The following is a 17,877-nucleotide window of genomic DNA, read 5'->3' as shown; positions in this document are numbered from 1 at the left end:
TTGGTAGTACCTCAATGTCAAAGTTTTTTAATATGTGTGCTCTATCCACATGCACCTCAAAGATTAACGGTGTTATTTAGTTTTTTGTGGTTGCCCTCTTTTTGGAAGATGAAATATAGGGTTTTTTTGCATATGTTGACCTTGAAGGTCATAGTGATAGTCAAAGATGTAAGCCAAAATGTTGAGTGAAGGGCTGAAGAAAATGTTGATATTAAGGTCAATTTGTCTATTAGTAACTCAACACTTAGTCTTATAGTTGCTACTGAGCTCTACAGTTGCTACTGAGCTAAATAGATAGTTTATTGTATCACCTAAGCATAGCAGTGTCTTCCAAACTTTACAATAGAAGTGATGAAGACTCTAGTGTTAACCATGTTCTATAGTGTCTACCAAGTTCACAGTGTTAATGAAGTGAATCTAGTATTGACTGAGTCATGCAATGTCAACCAAGTGATTTAGTAGCTACCAAGTTTCTTAGTGTTCACTGAGTAACACAATGTTGACTAAGTTCAAGATACTTAAAAGTGATCAGTACGAACTAAGATTCAACTTCAACTAAGTGCTAGAGTTTTTTGAGCATTGATAGTGTTTGCTAAGTATTAGAACGTCACTAAGTTTTTCATCAGAACCTGAGTTACAGCAGTTGGGCTAACTTTGTGAATTATGATCAAATTGGTATTGTATCTAACTTCAGTAAGTAGTTAATTGGATTGATTTATATGTAACTCATTATATCATATCCAAGAGAGTCAATGAGAAGATATATGAATTTTATGAGAGTGAATTGAAGAAGGCTACAAGTAGTATAAGGGAAAGAAGAGATTTATCTATCACATCAAGGTGATCATTGCAATTCAAGGAATCTCATTTAGCAAATCAAAGTTGTAGATTAGATATCAGCCACTAATTCATTCTAATAGGTGTATTAGTTAAATCATTTAACCAGGTGTACTCAACAATCTTTTGCTAAATCTCCTAACAGAGTGCATACTTCACTATGTGTTTGTAAATCCTTTAAAAAGGTGGACCTAATAGTCCTTATTACTCCTAATAGGGAAGATCACTAGAAATTGTCAATTGTAAGCCTTAATATGCCAACTTTATACTACCCTAATAAAGCTTGAGGGTATCATCCCCACCCTAGTTTTACTTTCTATTTGGAAGGTTTCTAGGTCACCCTATCTTGTGTCAAAGTGTTATGAATGTTTTATTACTTTCATTCTTTCATGCATGCAATTAGATCAAAATAATATATGAAGGATTAATTGTTGAAGTGAGTTAAATTTTTATTGGTTCCTAATTCACCCCTCCCCTCTTAGTAACCTAAACTACTATTGAACTATCATTTTGTACAATGCTTAATGGTAAGAATCCTTTCAAATTTCTCTCTTGAAAAGTTAATCTAGGATCAACTCCAAGATTCCAAGTGATCTTCCAACCTACTAGAATTTGATCAGTTGAAGATAAATGTGAATGTTCATGAGGAGGCCTTTGCTAGTTCTTAAACAATTTGAATAAGATGTAGAATCTGCTTGCTATCTCAAAAGAATGAAACACACAAAAGGAATTTTTTTTTTTTGTATTTTCTATTTTATGATGAATGCAATCTAACAATGCAACCTATATGAATTCTTAATCCAACCAAGGGGTTAGTAAAGCAAATCAGAAGATAAGGTGACAAGAAATTTAAGCAAATAACATGAAAAGTAAAATCTTAATAGACATAAGCCATGAAAACAATGTGTATGTGAGTTAAGCCTTTGAAAAGATCAGTAGGTAACTAATGAAAATAGGAGCAGTTCTTCCTTAATTCCACTGATGCAATCGTCGATAGGAATTTAGTAATCATAAGATGTTTCACTTTTCATCAAATTGAAAGGCCATGAAAAGTGCACTCATGCAAGATGAAAAGATATGCATGAATAATATGATGATCTCTTCTTGAACTAAGTATGCCAGTGAAATTTGTAGACTTGTAGCAAACACTAGAATTAAAAGATCACACAACTAGAATAATGTAATAAAACTATTGGATCAATTACATTCTATGAACATGCATTCACAAAATATAACACACTTAGGCAAGAATCACTACACTCCAAATGCGAGCACCAAAAACATATATTATTTCATCAAAATAATGTCGCCTTGAATACATATTACATTCCTGAATTTATAAGAAATCTTCTCCTCAATTTGTGTTGAGAGTGAGAGATATCTTTATGCAAACATACGCTACTAAACTAATAAAATAAATCTATTTATGTAAAAACTAACTCTCTAACTGGCATTTAATAGGACTCCATCCATATTTATATCATTAATTGGATGCATGAGACTTTACATGTCTTAAAAAAAAGAAAACATGAGAAAATAAGAAGAAGATAGCCATTAATATAGAAGTGTCTGTAAGTTCCAAAAATAGAAGCTCCATCTTTACTAGGCATCTATAGGAGTTAAACTATCATCAGAATGTGTTTCTGATGCATGGGAAGCTCTAAATTTAGAACTGGCAATTAATTGTCAATGCACCTTTGACTTCTTCAAAACTCCTAACACACCTCTAAAAAGCACATCTATGCACCTAGAGCACATGCACACCTCAAAATTAGGTTCAAAAAATACAAAATTTCACCAAGTGTCAAAACAAAATTTTTGGCTTCTGGGTTTTGTTATCCTTTATACCAAAGCTATGTTTGGGTATTTGCCCTTGAATTTCTTAATGATCTTAGTAACTTGAGCTGCATCTAGAAAATCTAAGGCTTCATATTTGTTCTTCACTTTCTACCTATAGTTTCCCATCTTGACGCAAGTCTTTGTAAAAGCTATGAGTTTTACATCTAAATCTAATAATGCCTCTTTCATTTTGAATGCTTGCCTAATGGCATCACCATTAGAAGTTTCTTCAAAAGTCTTTTATAATTTCTCAACTACTACCTCCACAACTATCAATTTATCCCTTACATCATCCTAAAAAATATCTAAACACGTATCACTATAATGTTTTTATGCCTCCAAAATTTGCTCTTGCACTTGATCCTTGAGCTTATGAATCTTTGTATGTAATGTTTTCATTACTTTCTTTCCATCCACAATCTTCTCTATCCAATTATCAATTTTATATAAGTCCTCCACTACATATACCTCCATCAACATTGGATACCTTTGTCCTTTGATTGACTATAGTGCTTGAAAATCTTTGCCCTAGGTATGTACTTCATCCATCAAAATAAAATCTTGATTCAAAATGGCTTCTAGCCTATCCATATTATCTTGCATATGGTGTAGCAACTTCAAATGTCCCTTTATAATCTATAAACCTTTCTCTCCATTATTGATAAGCTCTCAAAAATGGATCTAACTACATTCTCCCCTTATCCATTCTACCTAGTCCTACATTCAAATTTTTCTCAGAATGTTTAGGATCTAGGGGACTATTGTGGTGTCTACAACACATGCCCCATTCCTCACTAGGAATGGGGACCCCCTACTTTTTTTTTTTTGACTACCAAACTCATAGTTCAAGAGTTAGGAGAAAATATTAGAAGTTCAGAGTATTAGAGTCGTCAAAATTAGAAAAAACAAAAAAAATCAAAAAATTAGAAAAAACAAAAAAATCAAAAAAATAGAAGAAAAAAGTTTTAAATCAAAAAACACAAAAAAATTTAAAAACACAAAAAATGGAAAAACATGAAAAAAAAATTGAAATCGCATCACACAAGTGCAAGTGCGCGCGTAGGCAAAGACCGCACCATGCACCGAAGCACCCCGACCAATGAGGAGGTTATAAAACCCCCACAACACTTAAAATTTTTCATTTTCATTGGTCATCATCAAGCACAATGTAAGCATATCATTTGCAAGTGTGTGTTGTGCCCAAAGTCCTCCGCCCACGCATTTCATGTAAACCCTTGCACTCGCACCATTGCACGACCCACACTATGTACAGCTTACACAATCGGCCCAGTGTGCCATTACACGGCCCGCACAACCCACCTATAGTATGACCCTTGTGACCCACAAGTAGCACTGTGCACCAAACTTAAGCATCGTGCATCAAACTTTTGCACCATGTATTAAACTGTGGTGCCACATGTGTATGACAAAATGGAGCGATCACCATATAAACACTCCACTGTAGCTGTAAAATATGCCGCTCCCACATAGAGCACTCTAACCACTTTTATATATATATATATATATATAAATTTATGCTAAAAAATAAAAAATTGTAAAATTGTTAAAAAATAAAAAATATATAATTGTAAAAATAAAATAAAATATTAAATATAAAAAAAACCCAAATTGGGCATTTTTTTTGCCTTATGATTTTTTCAATTCATGGTTTTTTTACATTTTATCTTTGGACTAATAAATTTTTTTTCATAATGTGTAAGTGATTAAATGGTGTCCACATTTGGAGTAGCACCCAAACTTGTAGTCTTTAAATTCCAAGGTGTACCTTCAAAGTTGAGATTTCACGATGATTACATAGAAGTCAGAGATACCAACCCCGAACACATGGATCTAGAAGAATTCCTAAGAATTTGCAATAAGACAATAGAGAGGTCAACCTTGGTATCCGTGTTGATCCATTCCATATTGGTAAATGTAGCATCTCACCCCGTGTTAGTACAATCAGCTAAATAATCATGACATTGGCACAAAATTTTGTTGCTGATGAGAGAGTGATCAAGAGCATCACAAGGGAAGTTGTGTTGGACCTACAACCTGAAAACATTGATAGGGTCTTCCATCTTCTAAGAAAAAATTAATTCATAAGGCTCTCATATGGAGTAGGTAAGAGATGGTATAGGGAACACCAGTAGTAGGCCATAGACATCATACAATCTTCTTATCTCATTGAGAAGCCTTCAAGGGGAAAGATAACAAGAAAAGTGGATATGACCTAAGGATACATGAAGGAGGATATTAGTTATTCCATCATTCTCCTAAGTAGAGTTATGGGCTTACCTGTAGCAGGTCACCTCAGCACATTTATGGTCAATTTTATTGAGACCGTCAGACAAGTGAAGATACCACTAGACTGGGCCACCACACTAAGTGAAAACTTGTTTGAGCAACTAAGGATAGTGAAGGACAAGAAGAAGTTTTACATGACTTCTTATATGGTATACCTACTTGTAGTGAGGGAAAAAAAATATCCCAGTTTGTACAAGAGAGGTAGTATGTAGGATCTTAATGCCTAGCCATACATAGTCTACCCCTAGTTAGTGAAGAAGAAACTCTTAGCATAGAGCAAGGAATATAGAATCATTAATGATGAATTCATATTTGTGATCATTGGATTCATTGAGGGAGACTATGGGAATAGGTTATTTGATGAAGCCAAAGCATAGATCACAGCTCTTGGAGCCTACTTCATCTAGTTCAAGACGTTCACATATTTGTGAGTAACTGGTGCCTTTATCAATCCTAAGAAGCTCCCAAGATACCCAAGTGACAAAGTAGTTCTATTGGAGATATCCCAGAAAATTGAGTCAACCTATGAGAAGATAAAGAGGCAACAAAGACCTTGTTGGCCATGGCCATTGGTCATTGGACCATATCAGGTGAAGAGGAAATAGGATTTTCCATTCTTTGAATGGGAGTGGGAGAATTATCCCCTGGAAGAATACACCTCTCCCCAACCCAATTTTGATAATGTTAGGAGACTAGAGAGATAATGAAGAGTCTAGTATGAAAATTCTTCCATCATGAGGACACTATTGAGGAAAACTAGATGAATGCAACAAATGACTACAATGTTTGAATAAGGGACTATTGTAGGATGACTTTGTATTTAGTAGAAAAGGATCTCTAGTTAAACATTCTAGAGGATATAAAGCAATAGGATTCTAAGGAGTTACTGGATCTCCTGTTCAATGCTAACAAAATTGGTGAAAGACCCATTATGAATGCTAAGGTTGACAGGGAGGAGGCTGATCATATTAATCATTGATCAAGGAATGTCATTAGAATGATGAAGTATTGGATCAAGAAACCTTTTCCATTTCATCCAATTCCTGACACAGTGATCTTCCATGCACATGCTTGTCCAGAAAGAGGTAGAGGAAAGAAACTCACAATTCCTACCTTAATAGCCCAGTCTCCTATCAACCTCTTGAAAGGATAGAAAACAACAAAAGAAAGAGGACCTCTTCTCAGAGGATTCAGATAGAACAGGCACCTCCCCAGTAGTAGGAATAGAGTCCACAAGGCTCCCAAGATACTAGAACTACCCAAGTCCGGGATGAATCACAGTTGCCTCTTGTTGTGTCTAGCCAACCAAAAGAGGGAGAGATTCCACAAGTCTCCATTCCTCCTATGCAAGATGAGCTAGCTTCTCCTTCTACTTCCAAGAAACATAAGAAAAGGATTAAGATTTAGATGAAAAAAAGACAAAGGATTAGTAGAAGATTAGTGCCTAATCCATCTATTCCTAAAAGCATTTCGGAAGGAGACAAAGAGGAGGAAAAAGAAGAATCAAAAGAGGAAGAGGAACAAGTGCCCATACAGGGAAGAACTCAGCTAGCTAGAGCCACAGAGTTGCAAAGAAGAAAGAGTGCCATGGGTACCCTACCATCGACTCAAGAAGAACCCTTAGAACTCTCCTCTTTGGAATACTAAGTATAGTAGTGGGTGGATGAGCAAAGTGAAGAGGGTGATGATGTTTTCTCAATTTCATATTTTGATTTCATGCCTATAGGTACTGAGTTAATTGGGGATAAGATCAATGAAACCCCTACAAGTGAACCTTAATAGGAAGATTAGATGCAGATGTTTCCAAATACACAGGGTCCTAATCTTACTCCTCCATCTCCACCAAGAGTTATAGTGGTAGAATATGGCTTGATGACTACTCCACCTCAGAGTTCTAATGAATAGGTTTAGAAGGAGACATCATCAGAGGAACAACCCAAACAAATGGTGACTAGTGAAGTGTCAAAAGGACAAATGGTGGAATTTTCCCAACCACCTTCCCAAGACATCGAGGTTCAAGCCATAGGATCTATGGGGACTGAGGATATGGAAGGGGAGCCCTCCCAATAGGAGACAACTCCAAGCAAGAAACATAAGGGGAAGGAGATAGAATAACACACCCCTTTATCATTAAGAGCTAGGTCCTCAATAGGATGCATCCCTAGATGGATCCGAAAGGAAATAATGAGGAGTACTAAGCCTCAATTTTGTACTTCAGAGGAATACATTTGTGATATTGTAGAGATCCTAAATAAACCTGAGTCTCCATCACATGAGGTAACTCCATTGGCATTTGTCACTAGCATAAGGAATTAGGATGTATGTGCACAAGTGGCACTTCCTCCTAAAGGCATAGATGTGGAAGGCCTTAGCCTTGAGGATTATGAGTTGAAGGATGTTATGTTGGGAAGTCCTACATGGGATTCAACCTGAAAAATGATGACTATGGGAGTCAAAGAGGTTCTTAAGCACATGGAGCAAGATGAGATTGAACTCTAAGCACTTCGAAGGTAGATTGAGATCTTAAAAGGATATCTAGCCGAAGTTGTTGGTCCTCTTGATCTTGAGCACCTCAAGAAAATTTTGAATACCATACTTAGAGAAGGGGGAGGTGTGCAACTTGACCCATTTTTGAAGGCTTGTTAGGAGTGGTGACAAAGTTTTGAGGAGAAAGGTGTTACAATCATCATAGGAAATTTGAAGTAACATGCTACACAGGACAACATGAATAAGATCATAGCAATTTTGAAGTAGGATTTCAATATCATGGATGAGGTACAGGCTTGGAGTAAGGATTTGCAAACTTTACAAGTCATAAATGGCCAAAGATACCTAGTTTTGATTGATGTATATACCGGAGAAGAATTAGACATGATTGATGATTAGATAGAGAAAATAGTAGATAGTAATAAAGTAATGGAGACTTTACATGAGGACATTCGTCAGCTCAAGGACCAAGCCCGAGAGTGAATTTTGGAAGCAGAGAGACACTATAGTGATGCATGCTTGGATATTTTTGAAGATGAGGAATGAGAAAAGTTGTTACCTATAGAGACAACAGCGGAAAATTTCAAGAAGATTTTTGTGGAGATTACTGAAGATGAGGACATCCAACAAGCCTTTAGAATAGAAGAAGCCTTGTTAGAATTGGATACCAAACTCGAGGATTTTGTTGACACTCAGATTGAGGTAGACAATTATAGACAAAAGGTAAAAGATAAATATGAGGCTTTAGATCTTCCAAATGCAGCTAAGATTACTAAGATGATAGAGAAATTGAAGGGCAAACATCCAAACATAGTTTTGGGATGATGAAGAATAAAACCTATATGCAAAAATTTCAATTTTGACACTCAATAAAATTTTGAGATTTTTGACCTTATTGAGGTTCGTAGCTCTACAGGTGCGTATGTCTACAGTCATGCAAGTCTGTAGCTCTAAAATTTAGAGGTGTTCTAATAGTTAACTACTTGTTCCAAAAATAGCACTTTCCATGCATTGAAAATTCATTCTGACAGTAGTTTAACTTCGACACATGCCTAGTAAAAGACCAACTTCAATTTTTGGCACATCCAGATGCTCCTACTTTGACTGAAGGCTTCCTCCTACTTTATCTCTCATATTTTCTCTATTTTTGACATGTAAAGGGCTCATGCATCTAATTAATGAATACAATATGGATGGAGTCCCTCTAAGCACTAGATTAATTGTTAATCTATATATATTTATTTTGTTTTAATATTTTAAAAGCATTTTATTGGATAAAGATATTTCTCACTCTCAACACAAATTGAGAAGACAATTTCTTATAAATAACCCATTGTAAAATGTAACATGGGTCATTCTTATTATGCAATAAAATTATTCTTTTGGTGCTTTCATTTGGAGTGTAGTGATTCTTGCCTGAATGTGTCATTGCTTTGTGAATTTTGTTCATGAGATTGTGATTGAGCCAAAGGTTTATGCATTGTTTCTAGTTGTGTGATCTTTTAGTTCTAGTGTTTACTACAGATTTACAATTTTTTTTGATGGAACGAGTTTTAGAAGAGATCATCAAATTGTGTCTACATAGCTCTTTGTCTCACATGAGCATGCTTTTCGTGGCCTTGTGATTTGATGAAAGGTGAAATATCATATGATTGTTAAAGTTTCTCACTGATGATTGCATCAGTGGATTCTAGAAAGCATTGCTCCTATTTTCATTGGTTTCCTACCAATTTATTTGAAAGCTTGACTTGCAGCGTGTTATTTTTTGTAGCTTATGTCCATTAGGATTTTCAATTTCATGTTATTTTCTTTAAATTTCATGTTAGTTGCTTTTAGTTTCGTTATTTTCTTTGCTAACCCCTTGTTAGAATAGGAACTCATTTTAGTTGCATTATTAGATTGCATTCATTAAAAACTAGAAAATACAAAAACATCATTCTTTTGTGTGTTATTTTGAGATAGTGAACATATTTTACTTCATTCCAAGATCATAATAGAACTAGCAAAGGCCTCCTTGTGAACAATCACATTTATCTTCAAATGAGAAAATTTTGGTATGTCAAAGACAAATACTGAACCTTGGAGTTGATCCCAAAAGATTATCTTTTCAAGAGAGGAATTGTGCAATGAATTCTTTCCATTGACCTCATGCATAATGACCACCCAACATAAGTGGCGCTAGAAGGAGGGCCATTTAGACTCTTAGAAAGGAAGAAAATTTGTCAAAGTTTCAAAAATTTTACACTTCTACAATAATCTATGCTTTGCATGAGTTTAGGAAATTTTTTGAGTTTTTTTAGAAATTCAGCTCCGTAGCTTTGTAGGTACGTAGGTTCATAGATCCATACATAAGTAGGTCCATAGGTGCACATGTGTGCAAAACTTTTAGGTGCACATAATTCAGAGAGGTGAGAAAGTGTACTTCTACAAAGAGGTGTACTTTTTCCAAAATTGATGCAAGCTAGAGGATATTGATCCAAAATCCTCATTTCAGTGAGTGTTAAGGTCTATGCCAAGTGCACACAAGTTTCTCAAGCTTACCCACTTCCACAAACAACCACTTCCATTCAAACTTTCATCATCTTCTACAACTCCACCTCCACTCCAACCACCTGGTGGACCACCACATATTCCAATAGCTACTCCTCAACAACCATTGTTAGGTCTACCAAACCCTCTAATGGCCCTTTTCACAAATTTTGTAGACTCACCAATAAACTTGAGAGGTGCACTCCATGACCTCCCTAATAATCTCGAGAATTTTTGCCCCAGATTCATCTATAGTGAAACATGAACTACTAAAGATCATGTCAAGGTATTCAAGGAAATTTGCAACTATAAGCAAGTTGCTAATGAGGATGTGGCTCTCCATTTATTCCCCTACTCTTTGGGGGAAATTGCTTTCAATTGGTATGTTAATTAGCCACCTGGGTGCATTGGAGATTGGGAGACGTTTAAAAAATTGTTCTTCGAACAATTCAAAACATTCATCAACCTAGCTATGATACATCAAAAATTCATATCAATTAGAAGGGACCCAACTGAGATAGTTTCTTGCTTCAACCATCTCTTTGATATGGCATATCGCAAGCTAGAGACACCATACACTAGACCAATTGAAGCTACTATTCATATTTATCTAAATGCTATGGATCATCTTACTGTAATTTTTTTGAGAAGACTTCCTATAGAAAACATCGACATAATGGATAAAGTCTTCATAGAGTCAATCACGTTTACAAAGAAAGCCAATCCTAATGGAGGAAGAATGATGCTTCCAATGCAAGCAGTCACTACAATACCAACATACCCTGTGGGAGCACCCACAGTGCCTAGCTAATTCATACCTATGAATCTAGTTCCATTATAGTAGGCACCCACTCTATAGAATCATGTGATAACATATCCAAGGTATGAGCCTCCAAAAATAGCTTTCTTTGAATAGAAGGCCATAGTTCCCATGGAAATAGATAATAAACTTATTTCAGAAGTTGGTCAAATGAAGAAGATTATGTCACAAATGAAAAATGAATTGACACATCTTAGATTATCACAAGGAAAAAATAACAACTTCCAAAGAAACAACGTTGGCCCTTACAACAACAATTTTGTTCAGAATTACAATAGGAACTTCAATGGGAACAATAACAACAACAATGCAAGAAACAATAATGGAAGAAACAACTTCAATCCTCCTGATCACAACAATGGCTTCCAAAGGTAGAACCAACAATGGAACAACCATCCAAATAATGGAAGCATTCCTACTGATAACAACAATAACAAAGTTCAATATGGTGATATCAATCAGTATGATGATAGCCAAAATGCGCTTAACAATGATGGTTCATACTATAATGGCAATCAGGAGATGAATCAAAATTCATAGGTAAATGACAATCCTCCTCCTATATAATTCAATGCTATGCTATTAGAATCCTATGATTCTTCATAGAATACACAAGTGGAACAATGAGCGAGTGAGGAATTCTCATTTCTATTTAGTCAGGAACCTGATATTTAGCATGATGAGATGTTTGTTTTTCACAATGACAATCAAAATATGTATAATCTAAGAAATAGAAAGGATCTTTTGATAGATGGGATTCCTCTAGCTTTACAACCAACTCCTCCCTATCCAAGAGCAAGTAACAATCTGCCACCAGTAAGACTAGTGTATGGAGGACAACAGAATCATAATCAAATGAATGTACCAAAAATACTAAAGAATCTCACTTGGTCCACTAAAAAGTACAATACAGTAGAGGGTTTGGAAAGGAGTAAAGACAATATGTCCATGTTTGACATGTTATAAAATTGTCCACAACAATGAGAATCTCTTATGAAGACATTGGGTAATACAAAGGTTTCCCACAATACAAATATTGTTCCTCAAAAGACAATATCTCAACAAGTGAATGTTGTAGAAGTGATGCCCACTATTTTCAAAGACAAAGTTGAGGTAGCCCCATTTTTTCTTAGCATCAGGATATATGGGTAGAATCTTCACAATTTCCTCATTGATTCAGGAGCTTCATGTAATGTAATGCCATTATCAATAGCTCAAAGGCTAGGAGTTAGTCCTTAACCCTCTAATCGAGTGGTGATATAGCTAGATAAAACAGAGGTAAAAGTAATTGGTGTATTGAAAGATGTGTGGATACAGTTGATAGTTAACCCTCAGATTCAAGATGTTATTGACATACATGTGGTTGATATCCCAGAAACATATGGGTTTCTTCTAAGTAGAGAATTTACAAAATTTCTAAGAGGATGGTTTTCTATAGACTTCACTCAATTGTGGTTTCGATGGAAAGGATTGAATAATCAAATCAAGATAGATGCTAAGCCCAAATTGAAAATTATGATTACAGATTACAATGTCTTGAATGAGATAGCATTCTTACAATCAGATTTGGGTTCATACAAAGTGATGGTATTGGATATGGTTCCAACCAATATACCTCAAAATCAAAATGAAGAGCCTAAGGTGCCAGTACCTAAAAGTGAAACCATGACACATTTCATAGATATTATGGTGACTAATTTACAATGTTTAGGAGAGGAAGCTAATCCTAGCATCCTCCTCCTTCTAGGATTTTTTCGATTACACAAAGTTAGTCACTCTAAACTCGAATGTTCATCATGCCAAGAAGCAATAGTGAAGGTACTAACACACATAATGGAAAACAAGGATAAAAGGACCTCAATAGCTGAATTCACAAAAAGTTAAAATTCGTTGAACTCATCCAACCTTGTTGAAAATATTGAAGAGGAAAGTGAAGATCTAAATGTGTCATATAGTGATACCTCTTCAAATGGTGGAGGTTTGTCTTCTCCACCTCTTGGGATGATTAAAGTACAAAGGAGGAGATGATATGTAAAAGGTAAAGGGTGGACTTCGGTAGTCATTCATTTTGAACCCAAAGTTGAGAAAATCAAAGAACTAATAGGGAAAATTCAAGATAAACAAGAAAAACATACACTTCCTCTATCCACAGATTATGAAGGGGAATCATCGAGTCCTATGCAAGGAAAGTCACACTAGATTCATAATAAATAGTCATTCAAGGATCAAGTGAAAGAGAAGTTAAGGAAAAATAAGCATAAAGTCAAAAAAACCCAAGGAAAATGCAATTTGGACACTCTATTTTGATGGTTCTAGGTGCAAGGTGGGAGTAGGTGCAGGTATCAAATTGGTCAACCCAAAAGGTATGTCTTTCTATGTTGCATATCGATTACAGTTTAGATGTAATAACAATGCTCAGAATATGAGGCATTAATTTGAGGACTTCTCTTTGCATTGGAGAAAGGAGTCACAGCTCTCATAATCAAAGGAGACTCTCAATTGGTTATATGACAAGTAAAATCCATATACTCTTGCAACAATAAAATATTTCTTGCTTACAGAAAAAGGGTATGGGATATAATGGATGACTTTGAAGCTTTAAACATCAAATCCATTCCAAGAAGAAAGAATATGGTAGCAGATGCTCTCGCCATTTCAAAAAGTGCATTGCAACCAGTTGAAAGAACTAAGTTCAAAAGATTCTCAGTAGAATTGGTTGTTGTTGCATCCTTTCCTGATAATATCACCAATTTTTAGGTCTTCCAAGATTATCAACATATACTTGAATTTATCATGTGTAGTCAACTTTTTGAGGGACAAGAAATTGATGATACACTAGATGGAAAACCTGAAGATAATGGGCTTGAAGATGAAGATGGGATTCTTAATCTAAAAACCAACACTATTCCAAAGGGAATGGTTGAACTAGAATGCATCTTTGACTGTGATCAATCAGCACTCAATAGAAGGATAACACAAGAAAAGGGAATCAAAGAATGTGACTCATATAGTTTGGGTACTAATGAAGAACCAAGAATGGTACAGATAGGAAAAGCATGCAACTCATAGGAAAGGGAAGACATGGTCAAATTACTCATTGGGTATAAGGATGTCATTGCTTGGAGCTATGAAGAGCTAAAGACTTATGATCCTAAGATTATCACACATGACATCCCACTAAAACCAAATGCCAAACCATTCCAACAAAGACAAAGATCAATAAATCCTATCATTGAACCCCTGATCATGAAAGAAGCAAAGAAGTTACTAGATTCTAAGATCATATTTCCTATTTTCCATTCCACATGGGTGGAAAATTTGGTTCTCGTATAGAAGAAGATAGGAGAGATCCATCTTTGTGTGGATTTTCGTAACTTGAACCTAGGATCTCAAAAAGACAATTATCCTCTACCTTCACTTGATGAGGTTCTACAAATTGTAAATGATTCAAAAATGATGTCTTTCTTAGATAGAGATTTAGGATATAATCAAGTGATGGTTGATGAAGAAGATCGACTAAAGACAACTTTTACAATGAAGTGGGGAACTTTTGCTTATAGAAGAATTCCCTTTGGATTGATTAATGTAGCAGCTATGTTTCAATGAGCAATAGATGAAGCTTTCAAAGGATTGATTAATAGATGTATAGTCATCTACATGGACGACTTAACTATCTTTTCAAAAGATTGAAGTACCCACATTGCTAATTTGAGATAGGTATTCAATAGATATCATAAATACAACATATCTCTCAATCCCAAGAAATGTTCATTTGGCATTACTAAAGGAAAGCTTTTCAGACATCTTATTTCTAAAGTTGGAATCTCCATTGATCTGGATAGAGTTGAATCTATTCTAAAATTAGCACCTCCACACAATCGAAAGGAATTGGAATCTTTCTTTGGAAAGATAAACTTTGTGCAAAAAATCATAAGTGGATTTGCAGAGATAGTCCATCCCCTTAATGATTTACTCAAAAAGGGGGCTAAAATGGAATGGGTGCAAGAGATAAAGAAGTTATTTGAAGATATCAAGGTTTCCATTTCTATGACCCTAGTCTTGGTGAGTCATGATTATGAGTTACCTTTTAAGATCTATTCCTTTACTTCTAAACGCTCTCGTGTAGGGATCCTAACACAAAAGAGAGAAAAGGAAGATGAAAGACCAATTGCTTTAATGAGTTTCCATTTGAAGAATGTAGAGTTAAATTATTCAAACATTGATAAACAATCCTTTGCATTAATCAAGGTAGTAAAGAAGTTTTTCCACTACATACTAAGAAGTAAGGTGTATGTAATTGTACCTGATCCCACAATAAAGATTCTTTCAATGCATAATGAACTTGATGAAAGAAGAGGAAAGCGGATGGCTATACTTCAAGAATTTGACCTTGAAATTCAATCTATGAGATTAGTTAGAGATCAAGGGTTGTCAAAGATGATAGCTAATAACCAAGATGGAAATGAAAAGGAATTCAGGTTTGACGATGAAACAAATGAAGATGATTAGAAGAAGATGTTTGTATCACAAGTTGACATTAATTAGGGGGTGGTGATAGATGTTTGGTATCAAGACATTGTTTATTATCTCCTACAAGGCCAATGCCCAAAGTGGATGAATAGTTCACAATGTAGGGGAATTAAAATGAAGTGTGAATCTTATATGCAAATTTGAAAATTTGATTGTTTTAGGTGTTGTTGAATCAGAGTCAAAGATGACAGGGGACTATCCAAACTTCAATTGGTTCAAACAGGAGGGGTCTCCTCGAATGGTTGCTAAGGTCATTGTTTAGCATGAGAGTTTTTGAAAGTTCTAAAAGAGGAACACAAAGGTTGTTCACAAGAGATTGAATCCAAGAAATGACACTGATTTCCTGACTACATAGTCTAAGCATAGTCAATATATAGAAAAAAAAAAAAAAATTGAAAAAAAAAAAGAAAATACGGTGGTAAAATTGAAGGATTCTAAAAATCTGAAATGGCAAAAGATATGTCTTCAAAATAAAGTATCTTGTATTCAAAATATTGCTTCATCAAAAGTAGCATTCTGAATGACATGGAGTGACTATTCAAATTTTCTAAAAATTTAAAAGAACATGGCATCCCACCAAGAGCCCTCAAATTGATTCTGTCATCCGGTCAAGCAAGTGATCGATAAATAGCCTTCATAGAGATTTTGAATGAATGAGTTAGGAGGAGTGGAAGATTGTTTTGAGTTGATAGAAAACTTTGATAGACAACATCTTGAGGCATCAAAGGAAATGAATACACAATGCACACACTGAGCTTGAAGGTTTCAAATTCTGAGATTTTGATTGTAAAGTCATCCGAAAGACACTCAAGATGTTCAAAGTTTAGTTGGTGTTTGACACACATTGGAAGGATATTTGCTGATGAAGAAATGCCTTGGTCATTTTTTCCTTTTTTTGAGACTATTTTTTGTGGTGTCCACAACACATGCCCCATTCCTCACTAGGAATGGGGACTCCCTACTTTTTTTCGCCTCCTGGACTCATAGTTTGAGAGTCGGGAGAAAATATTAGAAGTTCAAAGTATTAGAGTCATCAAAACTAGAAAAAATAAAAAAATAAAAAATTAGGAAAAACAAAAAAAAACAAAAAAAATCAAAAAATGCAAAAAACATAAAAAAATTTAAATCGCATCATGCAAGCGCGTGCGTAGGTGAAGAGTGCACCACATGCTGGCACATCTAGCCTAATGGGGAGCTTATAAAACCCCCCAAAACTTAACATTTTTCATTTTTGTTAGGCATTATCAAGTGCAAGGTAAGCATATTATTTGCTAAGTGTGTGATGTGCCCAAAGTCTTCTACTTGCGCATTTCATGTAAACCCTAGCGCTAACACCATCACGCAACCCACGCTACATGTGGACCGAAAGATTCATGTGGTGTGTCCCATGCAACCCACCCATAGTGTGACCCTCATGAATCATGAGTGACATTGTGCACCAAACTTAGGCACCGCATGTCAAACTTTCATGTCGTGCATTAACTGCGGTGCCACGCATATAACTTTAGCATCGCATGTTTATGAGGAACAGCGCATGCACCATATAAACCCTCCATTATGGCTATAAAATACACCACTTCCACATTGAGGGCTCTGACTACATGATTCTTCATGTGCCCATGCACCTCCACATCTTCCACCCACCTACGCGGCATGCTCATTACCTCCTCCTATGCGGTGCTTCACACCCTTGCGCACCAACAAAATCCTAACATGCCCACCATGCTTGGGTAGCTCTGTGGTGCCCTCTTCCCTCCATTTTATATATATATATTTATATATATATACATTTTATTTTATGCTAAAAAAATTTTAAAAATTAAAATTCTAAAGAAATATATATATATATATATATATATATAATTCTAAAATTATTTTAAAAATTAAAAAAACTCAAATTGGGCATTTTTTTCCTTTATGATTTTTTTCAATTCATAGTTTTCAAATTCCAAGGTGTACCTTTGAAGTTCAAATTCCATGATGATTACACAAAAATCAAAGATATTGACCTTAGACACATAGATCTAGGAGAATTCCTAAGAATTTGCAACAAGCCAACAGTGAGGTCAACCTTGGTATTCATGTTGATCTATTCTAGATTGGTAAATGCAGCATCTCATCCCATGTCAGTACAATCAACTAAACTAATCATGACATTGGTGTGGGAAGTTGTGTTGGACCTATGACCTAACAACATTAAGAGGGTCTTCCATCTTCTAAGACCAAATCAATTCATAAGGCTCTCATATGGAGCGGTTGACAGATGGTACAAGGAACACCAGCAATAGGCCATAGACATCATACAATCTTCTTATCTCATTGAGAAGTCTTTGAGGGGAGGTATAATAGGAAAAGTGGATATGACCTAAGGATACATGAAGGAGGATATCATTTATTCCATCATTCTCCTAAGCAGTGAAGTCGACCGCGGTTTCAGAACTCTACTATAGTCGGGGCGGAGGCCATAGACTTTTAGGAGCTTGGCTGCTTCCACAGTCCTATGATCTAGACTAAAGGTCGATTCGAAG

This window comes from Cupressus sempervirens, chromosome 7, assembly GCF_028749045.1.
Source record: "Cupressus sempervirens isolate cs-2001-9-10 chromosome 7, ASM2874904v1, whole genome shotgun sequence".
NCBI classification, from domain to species: Eukaryota; Viridiplantae; Streptophyta; class Pinopsida; order Cupressales; family Cupressaceae; genus Cupressus; species Cupressus sempervirens.
This window is presented reverse-complemented; position numbering follows the sequence as displayed.